Source organism: Leucopleurus acutus, assembly GCF_964270905.1.
Source record: "Leucopleurus acutus genome assembly, chromosome: 10".
NCBI classification, from domain to species: Eukaryota; Metazoa; Chordata; class Mammalia; order Artiodactyla; family Delphinidae; genus Leucopleurus; species Leucopleurus acutus.
In genome coordinates this window covers 100,181,003-100,205,783 of record NC_139153.1, presented here as the reverse complement: position 1 = coordinate 100,205,783, position 24,781 = coordinate 100,181,003, and the positions used below count along the sequence as shown (strand labels likewise).

Below are 24,781 nucleotides of genomic sequence, written 5' to 3'. Positions count from 1 at the left end.
AGCCGTATTGTAACAAATTCAATAAAGGCTTTAAAAATGGTCCACATCAAAACAAACAAAAAAACCTTAAAAAAAATAAAGTAAAACTTAAAAAAATTTTTTTTCATCAAAAGCGTAACCGAAGCAGGGACTCAGATACTTGTACACACATGTTCATGGCAGTATTATTCACAATAGGGAACATGTGGAAACACCCCAGTGTCCACTGACAGATACGTGGATAAACAAAATGTGTTGTGTACATACTATGGGTATAATATTATTCAGCCTTAAAAAGGGAGGAATGAGGAGTTATTGTTTAATGGATATACAGAGTTTCAGTTTTGCAAAATGAAAAGAGTTCTGGGATGGATGGTGGTGATAGTTATACAACAATGTGAATCTACTTAGTTTCATTCAATTATACACTTAAAAAGGGTTAAGATGGTAAATTCCCTATTATGTGTATTTTACCAGAATTTTCAAAAAAGAAAGGAAGGAGATTCTGACATATGCCTCAACATAGGTGAACCTTGAAGACATTATGCTGAGTGAACTAAGCCAGTCACAGAAGGACAGATACTGTGTGATTCCACTTATATGAGGTCCCGGAGTAGCCAAATTCATGGAGACAGAAAGTAGAAGGGGGGCTGGGGGAGGGGGGATGGGGAGGGAGTTGGTGTTCAATGGGTACAGAGTTTCAGTTTTGGAAGATGAAACATTTCTAGAAATAGATGGGGTTGAGAGTTGCATAACATTGTGACTTTATTGATGCCAATGAAACCTACACTAAAAAATGGTTAAAGTGGTCAATTTTATGTATGTATATTTTACTACAATGTAAAAAAAAAAGACAGCATAAACAAAGGGAAAAGATAAGCTTCAGACCAGGAGAGGATACCAGTTAAGTTTTTATATCTATTATTCATTTAGTATCCTGACTGGAGGCATGAGGTTTCTGGATCAGAGAAGAGACCAATGATTTGCTGACATTATCAGTCTTACTGCCAATTCCCAGCAGGCAACACAGTGAGGGCAGATGTGTCCTGCAGGTCCAGGAGCTTATAGCACAGGGAAGAGCTGGAGAATTATGGCTCTCAGAGCCGGTATAGCTGCTGCCGGCACATCTGTCCCTCCCTTGCACTCTGGAGGTAGAGGGAGAGACCTTTGCTCTCTAACCTAAACCACTCCACTCTGGGGAGAGGAGAGGAAGTTCTCTGGGTTTTTACAACCATTTGGAATGTAAACAAATGGCTCTGGGTTTATCACCTTTAGAAAATGAAGAGAAAAATGGGTTTGGGGAGAAAGGAGACCATTTCTACGTTTATAGCATGTCAATATTTGCTGCTCCAAAAGGTCTGGACAGTGCAGGGAACACTGAGAAATCCAGGGAGCATTGCCTTCCAACAATATCTGCAACATATTGAACCGATAAAGGACACCTGTACAGAATATGTAACTAAGTCCTACAATTAAACAAGGAGAAGGCAAGCGATCCTATTTAAAAATGGATAAAAGAATGTAAATTGGCATTTTCAAGAAGAATCCCAAATGGCCAATAAGCATATGAAGATTGTCAGAATTACTAGTAATTAGGGAAATACAAATTAAAATGGGCACCAACCACATATTGAATCTTTCCCCAAATTACAGAAAAACACTAAGCAAAATGTTTTGTGGTCAAGTCGTAGGAATTTGTGAAAAGAAAGAAAATGTCGTTCCTTCTTATATGAAAGGTCCAGAACAGATAAATCTATAGGGACAGAAAGTAGGTCAGTGGTTGCCTAGGCCTGGGGAGATGGGGAGGGAGGTATGGGGGTGACAACTAAAGGAACTGGATTTCTTTCTGGGGCAATGAAAATATTTTACAATTGATTGTGGTGGTGGATGCTCACCTCTGTAAATAAACTCAGAGCCATCAGATTGTACACGTTAAATGGATGAATTGTATGGTCTATGAATTATATCTCAAGAGGCTGTTTTTAAAGAGGGAGGAATATACCATTTTATTCCTGCTAGATGAGCAGAAACTAAAAAGTCTGATTATTCTGTGTGTTGGTGAAGATGTGGAAAGATAGGAACTCTCCCCACTGCTGGTGGAATTGTAAGCTGGTATACTTTGGAAAGCAAATTGGAAGCATCTAGTAAAAGGAAAGCTGTGCTATTCTGTGTCCCAGCATCCCTACTTCTAGGTAATGAATCTAGGACACGCACACAAGGGGACTTTACAAGTATGTTCATGGCAACTTTATCTGTAAGAGAAAATTTCAAGCAACTTCAGTACCCATGAACAGGAGAGTAGGTAAATAATTGGTTTTATTCATGCAGTGGAATACTATACAGCAAATTAAAATGGATAAATTAGAGTTACATGTGTCAACATGGATACATCTCATAAACATAATTTTCAGTGAAAAAAAATGTTTTAAGCTGCATATAGTGGGATGCCATTTGTATAAAGCCATGCAAAACATAACATATTTGTATTATGACTAACATATGAAGTCTTGATGTAAAATATGCATGGGAATGACAAATAGCAAAGCTCTGGGAAGAAGGAGAGAAAGGATTGGGTACAAGTACTCAGGGAATATCAACTCTACCTGGACATTTGTTTCTGTCAAAAATATTTAATGTCGATAATTGATAAAGCTAGTATATCCATATTTGCAAAATCATCTGTACTTTTCAGTACATTTGAAATATCTCCCAATATTAAAGAAAAAGGTGAGTGCAAGTTTTATGTTGTCAGGCTGTAGGAATTTGTGGACAGAGTGAAAGTCTGCTGTCTAGGGGAAGCTGGAGCAGGGGGAGCGGGGGGGGACTCGGGGAGTGGAGCATGCTGGGCACGCTGCTGTCACCATCTCCACCCTCCTCCCCTCAGCGAGGCGCGGGCCAAGGTGCTGGTGGGCAGTAGATGTTAGCAGACGCACGTTTGTCTCTGTCCTTGCTGTCTGGGCCAGAAGAGCACAGGCAAGGTTCCTCCCTGGGTGACTGTCTCCTGGTCCTGGAGGCTGTGGGTGGAAGTTTCAGGTCTGGGAAGGTCCTTGACTCTGCAGTACACCTAATTACTTAGAAATTGTGCCCTAGGGCCTCAACTGTCTCTTAGTTTATAGGGTGGCAGACTGGAAGACTAGAAAATGAGACTGCTCGGATGACTCTGGCATTCCATAGGTGTTGAGAAGCCACTGCTGGTTATCAGCGTTGCCATGACAACCACTGGGCACATGAATAACTTGACAGAGGTGAAAGGTCATTTCAGATACTGTTAAATGTATGTAGTAAAACCTCTTATGTGCCTGGACTATGTTCTTGAGATGCACTGGATGGCTGGTTTGAAAGGTAATTTTTCCCTTCACTCTCAAATGACCTCCTATTAATTTAATCTCTTTTTCAGTCTATTGCATTGGAATGTTGCTTAGCAAACAATTTTACCTGGTAGTACTCTTCGAAGGAGCATGTCTATTAACTATGTTAAGTACGATCAGAGATAAAACCATCTCCCTAGTTTGTACAGGCTTTAAACAACCATGACTTCCTTACCTCCATCCAGTGCTGTGATGGGCTAACATGAGCATGGTTTGCAAATCAGACTCTTAAGAGTCAAGATAATTAAACTCAGAATAATTAAAGACTCAGACAATTAAGCTCCCAGAAAGTTGGTGTTGAGGGAAGCCATGGATGTGCTCTAAGTCTTATTTTTCAAGAGGGCAGTGTCCACAGGTGGCTTTCTCTGGCTGGCCCCCTGCTACTCAAAGTGTAATCACTGGACCGCCAGCAGCAGCTGAGAGTTTATTAGAAATCCAGAGGCTCAGGCCCCACCCAGGTCTATCGGATCAGATTCTGCATTTTTTTCTTTTTTAAATTTATTTTATTTATTTATTTTTGGCTGCATTGGGTCTTCGTTGCTGTGCGCATGGGCTTTCTCTAGCTGTGGTGAGCGGGGGCTACTCTTCGTTGTGGTGCGCGGGCTTCTCATTGTCGTGGCTTCTCTTGTTGCGGAGCTCTAGGCACGTGGGCTCAGTAGTTGTGGCGTGCAGGCTCAGTAGTTGTGGCGCACGGGCTTAGTTGCTCCGTGGCATGTGGGATCTTCCCGGACCAGGGATCGAACCCGTGTCCCCTGCGTTGGCAGGCGGATTCTTAACCACTGCGTCACTAGGGAAGCCCCAGATTCCGCATTTTAATACAATCTCCAGGTGATTTTTCTGCACATCAAAATCTGAGAAACCATCTTAAAACCTGAGGTGACTGCCTTCTAAAAGACATTGGCATTGTAAGAAATAAAGCTTTCAGAAAGGGGAGACGCTCCCGGGAGAGTTCAGGAAGCAAAGCTATTCTAAAAGCCACACAGAGATTCTCTGGGCTGTCCTAAAGCACTGGATTGCTGTTTGTAGATTATATTTTGTCCAAAGTTGTTATTTCCTTTCCCCATCCATTGAAAATACGAGTTCGATTCCAGAAAATATCAGGAAAAAAGGTGGGGGAGGAAGGGTTAAAAATAACATGGAAGTCCCAAGTTCTCGCTGAATCATCTTCTTGTGTGATGTCCATCATGACCGTGACCCCACTGTGCCTTAGCTTCCCAGACTTTGAAAATAGCCCAGTCATTTCCCAGGGCCTGCCTGGGACTCATGAGCCAGCACTTTAAGGACTCTGCGGTCCCCAATGAGAGGCGTGGCCCAGGCATGAGGCGTTTACTGGGGCCATTGCTGCAGGGCTGGCGGGCTCCTGATTCAGCAGCCTCCTAGCTCTCTGGGCCCAGGGTGCCCACTTTCATTTCCGTCCCTGGCTTGTCTGAAGGAAAGGCTGGGCAGGGCACAAGGGTGAGAAGAGGGAGATAAAGCAGCTTTGTGCACGGATGAGTCAGAAGAAGCCTCATTTGTCATTGGCAGGTCCACATCATTCACCGACCCAAGGTTGAGAGGAGCAGGTGTTTCTCCCTGCACTTCCATGGTGGGAGGGGGACCACTGCCCGTGAGCCCCAGCTCCCTGGGGCGGGGCAGTTACAGAATGTCAGGCAGCAGGTTTGCCATCACACACCTGACAACACACAGCGATGGAGGTGAGTAAATGGCCATGACTCACAAAGTGGTTTTTAGACATAAGCAGGAAATGTCTGTAAATGAGTGACTCTCACGGAATCTCCTGGAAGAAGTGATTGCAAATGGGCAGGTCCCTGACCAAAACATATCTCAGGTGTGCCTGGCTTTAGAAAATTCGGTATACGTAATCTAAACTTCTCAGAGTAGTTAGGGGGAGGAGGTGTGGTTGCTGACATTATTTAAAATGAGACTTTGCTTTACAGTGGGACTCATCTATGGCTCTCTTCATATTTTAGAATTTTGTAATGAACAGTACTAATTTTATAATCTGATAAAAGATGCTGTTTTTAAAACATAAAAGGAAATATCAAAAAGAGGCAGGATGACGAGAACATTATTTCATTGAAAAAAAATAACGTAAAATAGAATACTAGCAGGAGAAACACTCAGAAATGACAGTGGAGAGCTAGGATCACATGCCATGCTTAACTTTGTCACACACTAAGGATGGTCCTAAGCATTTTCTGTAATCTGTCGTAAAATCGAGGAAGAGTAGACCTGAAAGAGACACTGATTGCACGCTAAGCCCTGCACACACTTCCTCAAGAAGAGGACGATGACTTGCTCAGACTCACCCAGTAGCTTTTTTTTTTTTCCTACTGTGTGAGCTGTCATTTTATCTTGAAAGTTATGAAATTCTCAGGTAGGAAGTGGCATATGAGGGCTGGTAAATGTTGAGTTACAATTCTTAATTGTGACAGTTTAATTCATGAGAAGAGAAAGATTTAATGTCTCTAATGGGAGCATGACACATTCTAAAACAAAGGAAGGTCACTACTACCTGAAATAGACGTTTTAGGTTTGGCTGGTTTGGTTGGAGGGAAGCTAATCTTCTAAAAAGACATGCATGGCTAGTCTGAAATTCAACTTCCATGAGTATCTGTGGGTAGGTAGGGAGAGAGATAGAAATTGTGTTTTGGGTGTATATCCTTGTTTTTAATACAGCTGCTTTACATGGGCCTCATGGGAAGGGGACCTGATTTTCTTTGTATCAAATCTCTAGACAAAGGAAATGAAGTGTTGATCCCGCAAGTTGCTGCTTGTGTTGGCAGGTGAATGAATACGCTTTCCCTGGTGGAGAGCTGAAGCTTGCGGCTTCCCACACCCATTCCTGAACTGCAAGAAAGAAACCTACCCAGAAGCTGGAAGGAATCCAGAACACATGGGCAAACCTACAGCTGCTCCCTAGAGAGAGCTGCTCATTTCTCAGGTCTACTGAGTCTTAAGATTAATGAGGGACTGCTTGCCTCGGAGGCATTTCATAGAAGCAGGCTTGGTCCTGACCAGCAGCATCCCAGGCCGTCAGGATAGACACAAACTGGGGCTCTTCCGTCTGTGAAATCCCCCAAATCACAGCTGCTGACCTAGAATTTTGTAGACCCTCTCAGCCTTTTAAGGCCGAAGGAACTCAGTGGCGAACACCCCTGGGGAGGTCTTCCTTTCCTTGTTACATCTTCAAATTAAATTAAGGTGAATGATCACAGCTAAATTTGAGAAATTATTAGCGCAACTGTCAATCAAATTCTCTAGGTGGAAAATACTATTCTTTAGAACAGAATCTGAGTTCAGAACCCGTCTAGGATTTTTCAGTACCCTGGGGATCAACTTAAAAATTCCATTACCTTTCTTTCCAACGCAGACGTCCGTCAGGGTAATGTGGTGGGGTTTTCTTCCAAGGCACTCAACTTGACAAATCTGGTCACAGAGAGGAAAATATTGGTAAAGGTATCAAAAATAACAGACAATGGCGTTCAAAATATTTGGCCCATCTCTAACCTTAGTCATTTGCCCTAGTGAAGTAAAGCAAAGAGCTAGTTAGTTGGCGGTTTTGGGGGGTAGATTTTTGGAATTAGTGTAGATAATAATAATTTAGCGCCTACATTTAGATCTAAGAATGAATTTTTACGTATGGTGGGAGGAAAGGTATACTTTTTTTTTTTGCCTTGGCATCTTTGTTGGAAAGCAATTGATTGTGACCATAAGGGCTTATTTCTGGACGTGCCATTCTGTTTTATTGACCCATATGTCTACGTTTATGCCAATACAAGGTTGTCCCAGGGAATTCCCTGGCAGTCCAGTGGTTAGGACTCCGTGCTTTCATTGCCAAGGGTGCAAGTTCGATCCCTGGTTGGAGAACTAAGATCCCACAAGCTGTGCGTTGCGGCCAAACAAACAAACAAACAAAAAAGATTGTCCTGATTACTCTACCTTTATAGAAAGCTTTGAAACCAGGTAGTGTAAGTGTCCCAACTTAGTTCTTTTTCAAAACTGTTTGGCTGTTCCATGTTCTTTGCATTTCCATGTAACTTGTAGGGTCAGGTTGTCAAATTCTATTATACCAAAAAAGCCCTCCTGAGATTTTCGTGGGGATTATGTGGAATCTCTAGATCAGTTTAGGGAGGACTGCCTCTTTAACAATAATTGAGCCTTCTAATTGATGTGCATGGTACGCCTCTCCATTTGATCAGACGTTCAGGTAAATATCTCAGCAATGTTTTAGGAGTTTTGTGCATAGTTCTTGCACTTTTTTGTTAAATTGATTCCCAAGTATTTTGTTCTTTTTGGTGCTATTGTGAATGAAATTGTTCATTTCTGAAAAATGAACAAAAAACAGTTCATTTCTGGATTGTTCATTGTTAGCATATTAAAATATAATTAACTTCGTATTGGTTTTGTGTCCTGTGGCCTTGCTGAACTGGTTTATTCATTCTAGTACATTTTTGGAGACTCCTTAGAATTTTCTACGTACAGGATCATGTTTTCTGTGAATAGAGACATTTCTACTTCTTCCTTTCCAGTTTATATACCTTTTATTTGTTTTTCTTGCATTATTTCACTGGCTGGAGATTCCAGGACAATGCTGAGTAAAAGTGATGAGAGCAGATATCCCTGCCTTGTTCTAGGTCTTAGGAAAGCATTCATTCTTTCACTGTTGTATTTACTTATTTTTATTTTAAAAGTTGTGGTGAGGCACTTCCCTGGTGGTGCAGTGGTTAAGAATCTGCTTGCCAATGCAGAGGACACGGGTTCGAGCCCTGGTCCGGGAAGATCCCACGTGCCGTGGAGCAACTAGGCCCATGCACCACAACTACTGAGCCTGCACTCTAGAGCCCTCAAGCCACAACTGCTGAGTCCGTTTGCCACAACTGCTGAAGCCTGTGAGCCTAGATACCGTGCTCCACAACAAGAGAAGCCACGACAATGAGAAGCCCGCACACTGCAATCAAGATTAGCCCCTGCTCGCCGCAACTAGAGAGAGCCCGCACGCAGCAACAAAGACCCAACGCAGCCAAAAAAAAAAAAATTGTGGTGAAATATAAAATTACATAACGTAAAATTTACCATTTTTACCATTTTTAAGGGTACAGTTCATTGTCATTTAGTACATTCGCACTGTTGTGCAACCATCACCACCATCATCCGTGGAACTCTTTTCATCGTCCCAAACTGAAACTCTGTACCTTTAAACAATAACTCCCTGTTCCTCTGTCTTCTCAGACTCCGGCACCAACCATTCTACTTTCTGTCCCTGTGAATTAGACTATTCTAGGTACTTTATATAAGTGGAATCATACAGTATTTATCTTTTTTGTAACTGGCTTATTTCACTTAGCATAATGACTTCTAGGTTCATGCATGGTGTAGCCTGTGTCAGAATCTCCTTCCTTTTTAAGCCTGAGTCATATTCCTTCACACAGTCAGTCATTTTTTTTTGCGATACGCGGGCCTCTCACTGCTGTGGCCTCTCCCGTTGCGGAGCACGGGCTCCGGACGCGCAGGCTCAGCGGCCGTGGCTCACGGGCCCAGCGGCTCTGCGGCACGTGGGATCTTCCCAGACCGGGGCACGAACCTGTGTCCCCTGCATCGGCAGGCAGACTCGCAACCACTGCACCACCAGGGAAGCCCACACATTCAGTCTTTTACTGTTAAGTATGATGTTAAATTGTGGAAGCTTCCTTTTATCCTTAGTTTATTGAGCAATTGTATCATGAATGTAAATTGGATTTTGAGAAATGACTTTTCTGAAGCTATTGAGATGACCATGTGGTGTTTGTCCTTTTTTTCTATTACTATAGTGAATTACATTAATTGAATTTTGGGTTTTAAAACAACCTTACATTCCTAGGGTAAATTCCACTTGGTCATGGTGTATAATCCTATCCTTTTTTTTTTTTTTTAAGAGTTACATAGTTCTAGCTCTTACATTTAGGTCTATGACCTATTTTGAGTAACTTCTTTTAGATGATGGAAAAAGGGGGTCCAAAATCGTTCCTTTGCATATTGTTGAAAAGACCCTTCTTTCCCCATTGAATGATCTTCGCACCCTTGTTGAAAATCAGTTGATTATAGATGTGAGGGTTTATTCCTGGACTCTCTATTCTGATCCCTTGATATATACATCTTCTTTATGCCATGCCACACTGTCTTGATTACTGTAACTTTATAGTAAATTTTGAAATCAGCAAGTATGAGTTCTCCAACTTTGTTCTTTTTCAGTATTGTTTTGGCTAATCTAGGTCTCAGACTTCTCCAAGTCCTTTTTGACTTTACCTCACCGTGGAAGAACAGCCTTCACTCAGTTGTGGTTTAGTGTTGTGCATGAGGCTGGTGACTCTGAAGCTTGGCAATATGTAAGAATCACCTGAGGAGCTTTTCAATCTGCTGCTGATAAATGGGCCTCATCCCATTATCAGAGCCTCTGCAGTGTGAGGCCTGAGTGTTGGTAGAAGTGCCCAGCTGAGCTCAGCCCAGTTTGCTGACCCTCAGGATCATGAGCAAATAAAATGGTGGCTGTTTTAAGCTTTGGGAAGATTTGTTACACAGCAACAGATAACTGATACAAACTCTATATCCCAGCTTGAGAACCTCTTTATTAACCTTTACTACAGAGTTTTACTTTACTGCTTTTGCTCTAGGAATGTATGATATAGTTTCTACTCTGTCATGAGTGGGGCAGGTGGAAGCTAATATGAAATTGTGTATGAGGTATATAATTTAGAACCAAATTTTTCAAAGAGCTAAGCTTCCCTTGAGGAAGTTTCTTTTCCTAAGAATAAGGGCTATGTAACTGACCATATTTTCCTTTTCAGTTTGGCTGGTAGTAAACAAAAAGTAAAAATTGAGACTTAATTATGGCAACTCTATAATTCCTTACAGCCTACATATTTGTGATTTTACTTTGCCTCTTCTGTTATTAGCTTTTATTTTATTTTAGCTAGTCATGTTTAAGTTACCCATGATCCTATTGTTTTATTCTTATTTGTACTTAGTCATGTTATTGTAGGTATCTTTGTGGTAAATCACTTTATTTTATTTTTATTTTTATTTTTTTGGCTGCATTGGGTCTTCATTGCTGCCCACGGGCTTTCTCTAGTTGCGGCGTTTCTCTACTCTTCATTGTGGTGCGCAGGCTTCTCATTGCAGTGGCTTCTCTTTGTTGCAGAGTGCAGGTTCTAGTCATGCAGGCTTCAGTAGTTGTGGCACATGGGCTTAGTTGCTCTGCGGCATGTGGGATCTTCCCGGACCAGGGCTCAAACCCATGTCCGCTGCTTTGGCAGGCGCATTGTTAACCACGGTGCTACCAGGGAAGTCCCAGTAAATCACTTTAAATCCCTGGAAGGAAAAAGTAGGGTATAAATAAATGCATATAAGACTTTGACTTTTCCTTTAGAGAGCCTAATATGGTGCCCAGAACTTCCGGTTCTCCACCAATATATGTTTGGAGTGCTGAAATAAGGCAGAAGGGCAGGAAAAACTAGGTAAAATTTTATCAACTTGATCAGAGACAAGGATCCAGCCAAGCCCATCTATCATATATCAGTCATCTGCTGTGCTAGATACTTGCCTAGACCATTGTGCTCAAGACTGGGCTGGGTAACGGTGGCGGCTAAGTTCCCAATAACATGGACTTTGTGATTATATTCACATCTGCAAAATAGGTGAACAATGCCTACCTCACAGGAATGTTGAAGGATTAAATGAGATAATATATTTAGAGCACCCACCACAGAGTTGAGCACGTGCTGGGTTTGTAAATGCAGTCAGCCCTCAATCTGAGTATTGCACATCCACAGAATGAACCAGCCATGGATTTCCAGCTACGGTTTGTTGAATCTGCGGATGCAGAACAGCGGACATGGAGGGCCGACTTTCTTTTTTTTTTCTTTCTTTTTTCTTTTCTTTTCTTTCTTTTTTTTTTAACATCTTTATTGGAGTATAGTTGCTTTACAATGGTGTTAGTTTCTGCTTTATAACAAAGTGAATCAAAAAATATGGAACGCTTCACGAATTTGCATGTCATCCTTGTGCAGGGGCCATGCTAATCTTCTCTGTATCATTCCAATTTTAGTATATGTGCTGCCGAAGTGAGCACGTACAGGGCATTTTCTATGAGGGACTTGAGTACCTGTGGATTTTGGTGTCCGTGGGAGTCCTGAAAGCAATGCCCCACAGATGCCGAGGGACGATTGTATTCTCTTCCTTCTTTACCCTCTTCCTCAATTAGATGCTAAGATAACTTAACAAAATTATGCTATGAAAAGAATACAATTTGTTGAATGTGCAAATGAACTTTGCCATGTCTTGATCAGAGGGAAACAGGGAGTGGGAGGCAGAGCTCCCTTGTTGTCCATGATCAACAACAGACAGCTCTGTATGGTCTCATCACTGTGAGGGCTCGAGTAGCGAGACATTGTGATACTGGACGACATCAGAAGAGGAAATATCAATAGATTCAAAGGAGGGCAGGTGGTCAGGTGTGGAATGAGAATTCCCAGCAGCAGCCATCCTTAAGGACACGGAACCCTCCCCTCAGCGGAGCCTGGACTCTATTGCCTAAAAGCTATCAATTCCCCACACTGCTTTTCCAAGGAGATCACATCCTATCTGTGCACCCCTTCCTCAACCTGCACATCTTCTCAGCCCAGACCCAGGACCCAAGCAGCCAACAGCAGGGCCCGGAGTCACTCAGCCTGCTGGGAATTGCCCCAATGGCATCCTCTTCCGACTGTCCCTGTTCTGCTTGACTTATTTGTAATAAACTGACAGTTTTGAAGTTGGGGATGGGGGCATGGAAAGAGAGACTCTTTTTTTTTTTTTTGGTACGTGGCCCTCTCACTGCCGTGGCCTGTTCCGTTGCGGAGCACAGGCTCCGGACGCACAGGCTCAGCGGCCATGGCTCACGGGCCCAGCCGCTCTGCGGCATGTGGGATCTTCCCGGACCGGGGCACGAACCCGCGTCGCCTGCATCGGCAGGCGGACTCTCAACCACTGCGCCACCAGGGAAGCCCAGAGAGACTCTTCTTTAGTTGCTACTGGTTCTCTGAAGAGTATGGTTGAGCTTTAAGAGTCTTGGTTCAGTTGCTCTTAGGACCACTCATTCGAACTCAATCGTATTTTACAATCCAGTAACACCATTTATGTTGTGTATGTTAAGATGAAGATGAATTACCTGTTACTACTTATTGAGGATGGTAAAACGTAGAACCCCCTGGCCTTACTCTGTATTTTCAGTCTCACGTCTTATCAGCTTACCCCCGTATTTGTAGCAATATAGATCGACACAGAGTTGTCCTAAACCCATCACTCTTTGTTGTGTTTCTTTGCATGTGCTGTTCCCTCTTGCTGGAGTGTTCTGTTGACTTTTGTAAGCATGAAAATGCCTATTCATTCTTCACTTTTTTTTAACATCTTTATTGGAGTGTAATTGCTTTACAATGGTGTGTTAGTTTCTGCTGTATAACAAAGTGAATCAGCTATACATATACATATATCCCCCCTCTTGCATCTCCCTCCCACCCTCCCTATCCCACCCCTCTAGGTGGTCACAAAGCACCGAGCTGATCTCCCCAGTATTCACTTTCGACTTTTACCTACCACCATGAAGATCATCACCACCCTTCATCCCCTACTCACTTCTTTTTGTGCCTTTATCAGACTTTATTTTAATGATTTATTTATATGCCAGTCTTCCATGCTATACTGTGAATTCCTTGAATACAAAATCTCTATATTATTTATATTTGTATTTCCAACACAAATATAAATAATATATTCATGTGGGTGTGATAAACACTTCTGCAATTTTACATTAAAGACAAAATATTCATGAGGGGAATTCCTGAACTTATTTTACACCAGCAGGTTAACAATCTACTTCTGGGGTTATTCCCATCTTAGTTATTGGTTAGAATGAAAATTACACCCTTTTAGGGACACTCCCAGAAAAGCTAGTAGATGTTCTCAGTCTTTGTTTATCTACAGGATGGCATGATGCCATAAAATAAATAATTATACATGTGAAGTATGTAATATACTGTGTAATTAAAGATTTGATGATAATTGAATCTACTTCCCTGAAAGAGCTGTCTCTTAGCAATTAGTCTTTAGGGCAGCTGTGTGGTGTATCTGCATAGTATAATTTGAGCAGAACAGAGAAACCAAAATAAAGGGAAATCGAGCAAACTAGCCATCATATCAGATCTAACCAAATGTCACTTATACAGAAGTATGTATCTATTTTAAAGGCTCAGTTTTCATTTTTAAGCAGAAATGTTGTTACAGTCACACTTCTTTACCTGTGCTTTTCAGGAGGACCTTTTCATTCAGGAGGTTTAAATATTTGAGGACATGTCTGATTTGCAGGCAGCTCACTCTTAAATTCAAAAGTGGAGAGCCCAGAAAATCAGTTTCCTGATCCAACTGAAGGTTTAGAATCATCCACATGAAGTTGCAGAGATATTCAAAGAGGCTTGAAGTACATAAGGACCCTATGTGCTCTCTTTTAAACATGTCCCTCTTTAAAAGCTGAACTTAAACTTCTTTAGTATCCCAGGGACGTCCTTTTCTTTTCTCCTAACAATCACCTCTTGTACTTCTTTCTCCATCTTATAGGGAGCTGGGATTCTCTATATATCACAAACGTATTTTGAGCATCTTCTGTGTGCCAAGCACTGCCACGCACATTATCTCAATGCTCATGTTTTTCTAGAGATGGATCAGAACACTGCAGTACCCCAGAGCCAGTGTCCTGCAGGGTCAGGGGAGGACGGAACGTGACTCTAAGTGGCTTTCTCTTAAGGTAACAGAATTCAACATTCTGCTGAATAGGAAACTGACATATCTTATCCTGAAAAGTAAATTAAAAGGCTATGGAAGCCATAGTGCCTATTTTTTTTTTGACATAAGAGATGCTGGAAGATTAAACATTTTCTAGCTAAGCAAGCTTTCGAGCATCTGTCATCTGAGTTTGTTTTTTTTTTAATTTAACATGGCAAAGGAAGTAAGTGCCGCCAGAATAATAAAGCTTGGGCATAGAAAGTGAACTTAAGAGATCATTTTCTCAGCATCTTGGGGTGGCCCCAAAAGCCTGTGGATCAGTCTGCTGACTCCAAGGGTGAATCTTGCTTCTCCCAATTTGTTGGAACAAATCTTCTCTGCCTATGATTTTTGTGTATTTAGGCATATTTTGGCATCTAACACAAAATGTCTTTGAAATAAAAGCCTGGCCATTACCACATACTCTCCCAATATCTACCCATTCCAGAGAGTGCCAGGTACACATTGCACCTTGCTTCTGCTCCTCACATCTGCCAACTCTTCTTTTATTTTATAAAAAAAAATTTATTGCGGTAAAATATATTTAACAGAAAATTTGCCATTTTAACCATTTTAAGTGTACAGGTCAGTGACATAAAGTACATTCACAATGTTGTACAAGGATCACTATCTATTTTCAAGACTTTTTCACCACCCCAAACAGAAACTTTGTAAGCATTAAGAAATAACTCTCTTGGGCTTCCCTGGTGGCTTAGTGGTTGCGAGTCCGTCTGCCTATGCAGGGGACACGGGTTCGTGCCCCGGTCTGGGAAGATCCCACATGCCGTGGAGCGGCTGGGCCCGTGAGCCATGGCCACTGAGCCTGCGCGTCCGGAGCCTGTGCTCCGCAACGGGAGAGGCCACAACAGTGAGAGGCCCGCGTACCGCAAAAACAAAAAACAAAAAAAAAACCAACTCTCCATTGACCCCTCCTCCAGCTCCTAGTAACGTCTATTACACTTCCTGTGTCTATGGATTTGCCTATTTTAGATGTTTCATAAAAGTGGAATCATACAATATTCGGCTCTTTGTGTCTGGCTTATTTCATTTAGCATAATGTTTTCAAGGTTCACCCGTGTTGTATCAGAACTTCATTCCTTTTTTATGGGTGAATAATATTTCATAGTATATATATAACACATTTTGTTTATCCATTCATCTGCTGATGGACACGGGTTGTTTCTACCTTTTGGCTATTGCAAATAATGCTGCAATAAACGTTGGTGGACAAGTATCTGTTTGAACACCTGTTTTTAATTCTTTTGGGATATACCTAGGAGTGGAATTGCTGAATGATATGGTTATTCTATGTTTAGCTTTTTGAGGAAATAGCAAACTGTTTTCCAAAGTGGCTGCACCATTTTACATTTTCACCAGCAATGTATTAGCATTCCAGTTTCTCCACATCTTTGTCAACACATTATTTTCTGGGTTTTGTTTGTTTGTTTTTGATAATGGCCCACCTAATCAATGTGAAATGGTATCTCAATGTGCTTTTGACTTGCATTTCCTTAATTACTAATGATATTATACATTTTTTAATATGCTTGATGGCTCTTTGTATATCTTCTTTGGAGAAATGTCTATTTAAATCCTTTGGCCATTTCTTAAGTTTTGTCATTTGTCTTCTTGCTGTTGGGCGTTAGAAGTTCTTTATATATTTTGGATATTAAACCTTTATCAGGTATTTGACCTGCAAATATTTTCTTCCATTCTACAGGTTATCTTTTCACTTTCTTGATAATGTCTTTTGGTGCATGAAAGTTTTTAATTTTGAAGTCTGATTTATCTTTTTTTTTCTTTTGTTGCTTGTGCTTTTGGTGTCATATCTAAGAATTCATTGCCAAATCCAAGGTCATGAAGACTTACCGCTGTGTTTTCTTCTAAGGGTTTTATGGTTTTAGATTTGATATTTAGGTCATTGATCCATTTGACTTGATTTTTATATATGGTGTAAAATAGGGGACTGACTTCACTCTTTTGCATGTGGATATCCAGTTTTCCCAGCATCATTTGTTAAAAAGACTTCACCCATTGAATGGACTTGGCACCCTTGTTGAAAATTATTTGACCACAGGCACATGAATTTATCTCAAGTCTCTTATCCTATCCCATTGGGCTATATGTCTATTTTTATGCCAGTACCACACTGTTTTGATTACTGTAGCTTTGTGGTAAGTTTTGAAATTGGGAATTATGAGTCTTCCAACTTTGTTCTTCTTTCTCAAGATTCTTTTGGGTATTTGGGGCCCCTTCCAATTCCATATGCATTTGAGGATCGGCTTTTACCTTTCTGCAAAAATACCTGCCAACTCCCCTTTGTCCTCTTCTTATAAGTGGTATTCAAACAGCAGTGTTCCACCCCAAAGTTTGCCCTGGCACCAGCTCCCCTCAGGCCCTCTGTATGATCCTTATCACAGGCGTTGGTCCTACCTGCCTCCAAGGACAGGTTAATCATCTCCTTGGATGCAGACTGCCAAGAGTCAGTCGCTCAACCCTTTTATCAACATTATGCACGTGAGGATAAGTCAGCTTTGTGTTTCGACCCACGAAACTCCTTTTGGAGGTATAAGGACTCCTCTGCCTTGGGGCTGATGCTTTTTTGAGCTGTATTAAGGAAGTAAGGGGAGAGCTGGTGCAGTTGTGACTTAAAGGCTATTTCTATGGATTGAAATAATATGCTTAAATTTTATCTCTACTACTTTTGTTACTAACCCCACTTCCTGGGCCAAGGGAAAAACCTCCATGGACTTCTGGGGTGCTGGCTACTGTCTCAGCATTAATTTCTTGAGCACCTAGTATGTACTGGATCTGGCAGGTAATAAATACGTAAGAAGTCCCAAATTTATAACCTCAAGGAGTTTAGAATCTCCTGGGGGAGTTTGCATGAATATTCCAAACATCTTGAGCATTGTCATAATACATTATTTAATATCCTGGTGGATTTTATGGTATAAGTATGTGTGATTAGGATTCAGCCAAGGGAGAGTGCCACCTGAACAGTAATAATCATGAAGGGCTGTGTGGACAAGGCTGTGTATAAACTGGGACTTCAAAGATGGAGAGGATTTTCAGAAATAGGGAAGAGGAGAGAGGACAGCCTGGTAGGTGTAAGTGATGTGATGCAGGGAGATGACAACAAAATCCAAGACACAGTGGAAGTGAGTTTAATGCCTCTGTGAATCAAGAAGAATCTGTTCTAGTGTAACCCAACCATCCTGTAGAGGAGAGAGCACCCAGCTGCAGAGCCAGGGTGGGGCCAAACAAATTGAGTGGGCCTTGAATCAAAAGGAATTATCTGGAATCATTGGTGTCTCCAGACTTATGAGCTCACCTTACATGGCTTTGGTAACCGCTGTCCTTCCAGTTTCTAGAGGACTCATTGTTCTCAAGGTGAAGGTGGAATGTGGTCCTCACAGTTGCATCAGCTGGTGCAGGTGCTTGGAACAACCACCAGGCACACCCATCCGTCTCCAGCTTTTATTCTGTGGCCACCACCTTGGTCAGGGCCCTTGTGACCCCACACCTGGAATGACTGAATTAGCCTCTCATCTGACCTCCCTGCCTCCAGCCTCACCTCTGCTCCAGCCCACAAGGCAAACCAGCGCCTTCTAATGTGCCTGCAACAGTATCAACCACCAGGCATTCCTTTGCTCCAGTGTCTTAGAGCTTGAGCTGGACTTCTCTCTCCAGTGCTCAAGGCCCTCCATGATCTTTCCTACTGTAAGTGTCCCACTAACTTCCCACCGTTTCTACAAACAAAGCAAACACAATTTGCTTCACTCATTCAGTTTTTCAACCATTTTCTCACCATTTATTACGTTTCAGGTGTAGGCAGCGTGGTGGGCTGAACTGTATCCCTTCAAAATTCATATAGTAAAGTCTTAACCCCCAGGACCTCAGAATGTGACTGTATTTGGAATTAGGGTCTTTAGAGAGGTAAGTAAGTTAAAACGAGGTCAGTAGGAGAGACTCTAATCCAATAAGACTGGTGTCTGTAGAAGAAGAGGAAGTGAGGTCAGGACACAGACACACACACAGGGAAGAGGCCTCAGGGGAAACCAGCCCTGCCCACACCTTGATCTTGGACTTCCAGCCCCCGGAACTGTGAGAAAATACTTTCCTATTGTTAAAGCCACCAAGTCTGAGGTACTTTGTTACGGCAGCCCCCGTAGACTAACACAGGCACCTGTGCCAGGCCTTGGTCAATGGCAGCCACCTCCCCTCACATGCTCACTCCCCCCGATTCCCTCATGCGTCTGCTCCTCCAGCCTGACCCACTCAGCCTTTTGTGCCTCTTCTCTGACCATCCAGCCCAGGATTCTCTCTCTTCCAATTATGACGTCTAGGCCAATTATTCAGTAATCTGCTTCTGTGCGTTGTCTTGTTTCCCCAGATCATAAGACTTTTTTTAAAAATAAATTTATTTATTTTATTTATGTATCTTTGGCTGCTTTGGGTCTTCTTTGCTGCACACGGTCTTTCTCTAGTTGTGGTGAGCGGGGGCTACTCTTCGTTGCAGTGTGCGGGCTTCTCATTGCAGTGGCTTCTCTTGTTGCAGAGCACGGGCTCTAGGCACATGGGCTTCAGTAGTTGTGGCTCACGGACTCAGTAGTTGTGGCTCGCGGGCTCTAGAGCACAGGCTCAGTAGTTGTGGCACACGGGCCTAGTTGCTCCACGGCATGTGGGATCCTCCCCCATTAGGGCTTGAACCCGTGTTCCCTGCATTGGCAGGCAGATTCTTAACCACTGCGCCACCAGGGAAGCCCCATAAGACTTTTCAAGGCGATATCCATGTGGCTTCTCCCCTGTGTCCTGTGAAGAGAGGGAGGTAAGGTGTGAAGGAAAAGAAGGAACCAGGATGACTGATCCTTGTGTTTTTTGCCTTGAGCAGCTGAGGGGATTGTGGTGCACAGTGAGATGGGAAAGACTGAGAGAGAAGATCTGGGTGTGTATAGGCATGCGCACACATTGTTTTCTTGTAAAAAATGATATTGTACCATACAAATGGTTTTGAAACTCAGTTTATTTAACTTAGCAATACTCATGGGACATCTTCCACATCAGTATGTATAAATCTACTGCATTCTTTTTAAGATATACAGTGTATTATTATTCCATGTACTTCCCTCAGTCTTTTTTTTTTTTTTTTTTTTTTTTTTTTGGCGGTACGCGGGCCTCTCACTGTTGTGGCCTCTCCCGTTGCGAAGCACAGGCTCCGGATGCGCAGGCTCTGGGCCATGGCTCACGGGCCCAGCCACTCCACGGCATGTGGGATCTTCCCGGACCGGGGCATGAACCCGTGTCCCCTGCATCAGCAGGCAGACTCTCAACCACTGCACCACCAGGGAAGCCCTTCCCTCAGTCTTTTTAACAGAAAAACATTAATGACATTAATTTTATTAAAACTCCTAGAATCTATAATGTGAGTGAATATAGGTTGCCTTCAGAAAGTGAAGATGGGTTGGAACTCACACTTTCTATGGGAAGGACCACAGAAGCCACCTCCTGGAACTCCCAGATTTTAGAGATGCAAAAACAAAGGCCTGGGGACTTCCCTAGTGGTGCAGTGGATAAGACTCCACGCTCCCAATGCAGGGGGCCTGGGTTTGATCCCTGGTCAGGGAACTAGGTCCCACATGCATGCTGCAACTAAGAGATCGCATGCCACAACTAAGTTGTTGGTGAGCCGCAACTAAGGAGTCCACCTGCCGCAACTAAGGAGCCCACGTGCTGCAACTAAGGAGCTGGTAAGGCACAACTAAAAGAGCCCGTGAGCTGCAACTAAGGAGCTGACCTACTGCAACTAAGAAGACCTGGTGCAACCAAATAAATAAGTAAATAAATAAATAAAAACAAAGGCCTGGAGGATTTAATGACCCCTAAAATCATTCCCAAGGTAAATGCTCAAACCAGCAGAAGAATCTAAACCTCCAGGGTCATCCCCACTCTATCTCAGTGCCACTGAAATGGAGGGACCACCACACCCTCCCCGGGGATTGCTATATGGGTTCTCTTCCATCAGCCTATCTAACAGTCATTTTTATAAATAAGGAATCAAAAAACAGAACTCAATATGACTTTAGAGGTCAGTTGATCTAACCTCATCTTATAGATGAGAAAACCGAGGACCCGCATTGACTGGGTAGAGTTCTGATTGTAATTAATATTTCGTGTAAATGAAATCACACAACATGTGGCCTTTTGTGTCTGGCTTTTGCTAGTTTCTCTCGGTGTGTGTTTGGGTATAAAATTTTGGAGAGTTTTTTTTTTTTGAACCCCTTTTGCAGATGAGGAAACTGAGGCTCAGAAAAGCTGAAAGCTGAGTAACCTCCCCGAGGTCACACAGGTAGCGAGCAGGGTGGAGATTGGGGCTGCCTATCACACTGCTGCTTGGGAAGCCCCGCCCCTGCTCCTGGGATGAGGATGGCCTGAGCTACCACCTGTGAGGAAGGTTGAGAGAGATTTCAGACGCAAATTTGAGAGGACTTGAGTGTTGAATGAAGGAGAAGAAGGAATGTGGAGTCATTTCCAAGTTTCTGGCTTGGACAGTGAGAGATGGAGGCATCGCTAAGGTAGGGAAAGGAAGAGGGAGCACAGGCGATGCTGTGATACAGGGAAAAGCGGTGGGTACCATGTGGAGCCCTGCCACACTCTGGGGCAAGACAGTGAGGCAATCTGGGTGAGGGTATCAGAAGAATCCAAGCGGGCCGTGTCATTTGAAGCAGATTTTGGATTAGGAGAAAAGAGCTTTGGGCAGGTGACATTGCAAGGAAAAGCTTTCTAGGGAGAAGAAACGGGCCTGCAGGTAGTGTTTGGGGAGAGGCAGTGGTAGACTTTGGGGAAGGGGCACCATCTGTGTCCTTGAACGCAAGCAGAGCAAGGTGTTTCAGGCAGAGGAGAAGACATCCTCGCCTGGGCTTGATGAAGGGAAAACTGTCAAGGTTGACCTGGTTGATTTCAAGTGGTTATAGAGCCTGGAAGTGGGGAGTCCAGGTCAGGGGGCTTTGCAGCAGTGCAGGGAAGAGGTGATGCAGCCTGGGTTGGGTGGGGACACGGGTGCTGGAAAGAAGAGGGCGGGCGTGGTAGAGAGATCAGTGGACATGGAGTCGATAGGCTTTGGTAACTAGATGTGAGGCTGAAGAATGGAGAGGTTGTCCAAGGTCATTCTGAAATTTGGGGGCTTGGGTTGAAAGAAAGAAATTCCGTTTTGGAAATGTTGGTTTATGACAGCAAGCACCTGTCCAGGCAGTGTGGCCCAGGAGAAGGTTGAAATTGGTCTGGAGAAAGGTCAAGACTAGAGATAAACGTTTGGGATCATCCTCATGGAGGTCTCAGCTGAAGTCTTGACAGCAGATGACCTTGTGAGGGCAGAGTGAAGAGGCAGGCAGAAGGGCACAGAGCATCCCTTTGGGAAAGAGCCCCCTTAGGGGAGGAGGAGAAGGGGGAAAGGTGACCCCAAAGGCAGGTGCAGGAGAATTAGGGCAAGTGAGAGGCTCGGAAGTCTGGAAGAGGCATTTCAAAGAGGAGGTGACAGAAATAAAAAATTGCTTCAACACCCAGAGCCTCGATGATGTAGCATGCTGCCACTTCTATCATATTTTGGCCAAAGAGTAGATACAACCCTTTCCCTTTTTCTTCTTACTACTGCTGTGACATACTGAAACTTAAATTAAAGAAAGACTTTTCCGAGTACTAAACAGAGAACAGAAATGATACAGTGAATATCAGATTTGCAAGGTATATGGTTCTAATGCAGCACAGCCAGCTTCCTGGGTTTCATCCCAAAGGAGAGCAGGGTTCTCTACACCCCAGCCTCAAAGGGGGCCCTTGCCGGGCATCCTCCTTCCAAGGACTGGATATTTCCACGTGACTGGCTCCCGTCTGCACCCCTCACACAGGCATCCCTGACTCTACAGCCGGCATCTGGAGTCTGGGCAGGAGGGCTGCCCACCCAGGACCTGAGTTCTCTTTTCCTTTGCCCATTGTGAGGGACCTCTTGTCCTGCCACCAGTGACACCAGGAGTCACGTCACTCTTCAGGTGAGACCGTGGCTATCCTCAGGGCTGAGAGGACAATCATAGGCTAAAGAGGTGACAGCTGTGCAGCCTCACATAGGCAGAGCGATGAAGGGTGGGGTGGGGGGCGGGTGTGAGGGCGGAGGGCATTGCTCTCAGAGTCAGAGGGAATGAGCACGACGGTGGCCCCGGGAGCCAGGATGGAGGAGCCTCTGGAAAATGATGAGGCAGCGGCAGTGATTTTTGGAAGAGCATATCAGTAGTGAGGCTGGGTTGACCAGAGCAACCACAAGGGGTTACAGAGGGAGCGTGGAGGGAAAGGAATCCACAGCCCCTTAGAGATGTTCGCCTCTTCCTCCTGCTTTGGAAGTATACTGTTTCCTCTTTTCTTCATCCTGTGCAGTGGGGCTGCCCAGTCCCTGCTCTGCTGTCACTGGTGGGTGATTAAACCAGGAAAAAGCAGAGGCCTCTCTGTTTCTCCCAGGCTCCCTGCCCTCTGCAGCGGGGGGTGCTGGGCCTTTCTGAGCACCTTTCTGAGCCCAGCTCTTGAGACCCAATTGGAATATTCCCCCCAGTCTGGGTTTACACCTCCTGCGTCTGTCCTTCCCCTGCCTGCTCTTCTGGCTTATGGCATGTGTTCTCTCCTTTTGCCCATAAAAGTCCTAAACCAGGGCTCTGAGTTCAGCTGTGAAAGGACAGGAAAGTCATACTGTGGATAAAGTTGTGAGCATCAAAGTCCGTTTGCTTTTGTTTGGGAGCCACGTGCATCACAGGAAACAGTAGAGCAAGTCTGGTAATGCAGCCAAAATGATGGATTTTCAGGCTACAAATCTTAGTTTCTTCTTACTTGTGGTCAATCTGTTTATCCCAAGTTTTCCAAACATGCCACCATTTTTTCTTTTTCTTTTTTTAAAATTTAACTTAATTTTTTTTTTTTTGGCCACACTGAGCAGCTTGCGGGATCTTAGTATCCTGACGTGGGATTGAACCCAGGCCCTCGGCAGTGAAAGCACAGAGTCCTAACCACTGGACCGCCAGGGAATTCCCTCCTCTTTTTTTTTCAAGGGCAACCAAGCCTCTTCTTGTTGACGGTATCACAAATACACCGTTGTGTCCAAGTCTTCCTGTTGCATTCCACACAAATATGACAAAAACAGTGCGCATCCCTCAGCTTAAACTATTAGAGCAAATTCCAGGGTGGGCCTCATAGTGAGCAATCTCTTCCCCTGAGAACCTGTTTTCAAGATAGCTATTCACCTCTCACTCCCTGTTTTTACTGCAATTACACCCTCTAACATGGCTTTATTTTTTGGCAGGACTCTGGGCTGTGGGTAACAGGGCTGTGCTTTAGGTAGCCATTCACTGGACCAGGACAGAAAGGATTTGGATTCTGAATTCTGACACTAATTTATAGTGTGACCCTAGATGAGTCATTTCCCCTCTCTGGGGCTCAGTTTTCTTATCTATAAATAAAAGGCTTGTGTAAGATCAATGATGTTCTAGTAAATTTCTAAACACCCAGTTCTTGGTGGAGGAGGGGGAGAGAGGGAAGCCCTGATTTGGAGTGTTTGTCAATTTCTGTGGTGTGAGGATCCCACCAAAGGCCCGTTTCAAGCTACCAACTTGAAATTAACTGGTTCACACATTTCCTGAAAATTTAACAGTTGGTTCTGACGAGACAGTGTAAGCCAGTTCCTTCACGACTCTGGGTAAGATCACTACTGCACATTATTTTTATCCTGAAATTCCTTGATGTTATAGATTGAAAAATCCCCTTCAGCCCTAAAATGCTACAAGTCTATGATTCCAACACTGGGTGATTATTTTTTATTTTTTTATTTTTTCTATTGAAGTAATTGATTTACAATGTTGTGTTAGTTTCAGGTGTCCAGCAAAGTGATTTAGTTTTACATATATATATTCTTTTCAGATTCTTTTCCATTATAGGTTACTACAAGATACTGTACTACACAGTAAGTTCTTGTTTATCTTTTTTTTTTTTTTTTTTTTTTTTTTGCGGTACGCGGGCCTCTCACTGTTGTGGCCTCTCCCGTTGCGGAGCACAGGCTCCGGACGCGCGGGCTCAGCGGCCATGGCTCACGGGCCCAGCCGCTCCGCGGCATGTGGGATCCTCTCGGACCAGGGCACGAGCCCGTCCCCTGCATTGGCAGGCAGACTCTCAACCACTGCGCCACCAGGGAAGCCCCAATGTTTACCTATTTTATATAGTGGTGTGTATCTGTTAATCCCAAACTCCTAATTTATCCCCCCCTCCGCCTTTCCCCTTCGGTAACCATAAATCTGTTTTCTATGTCTGTGCATCTGTTTCTGTTTTGTAAATAAGTTCATTTGTATCACTTTTTTAGATTTGACATATAAGTGATATATGATATTTGTTTTTGAGTTACTTCATTTAGTATGATAATCTCTAGGTCCATCCATGTTGCTTCAAATGGCATTATTTCATCCTTTTTATGGCTGAGTAATATTCCATTGTATATATGTGCCACATCTTCTTTATCCATTCATCTGTCGATGGACTTTTAGGTTGCTTCCATGTCTTGGCTATTGTAAATAGTGCTGCTG

At 43.4% G+C, this 24,781-nt stretch overlaps 1 protein-coding gene across 1 annotated transcript in view; it reads left to right on the top strand.

Annotated features, from left to right (window-relative positions):
* Positions 1 to 24,781, top strand: part of DSP (desmoplakin) — a 99,945-nt gene that overhangs the window by 5,641 nt on the left and 69,523 nt on the right. The window lies entirely within an intron of this gene.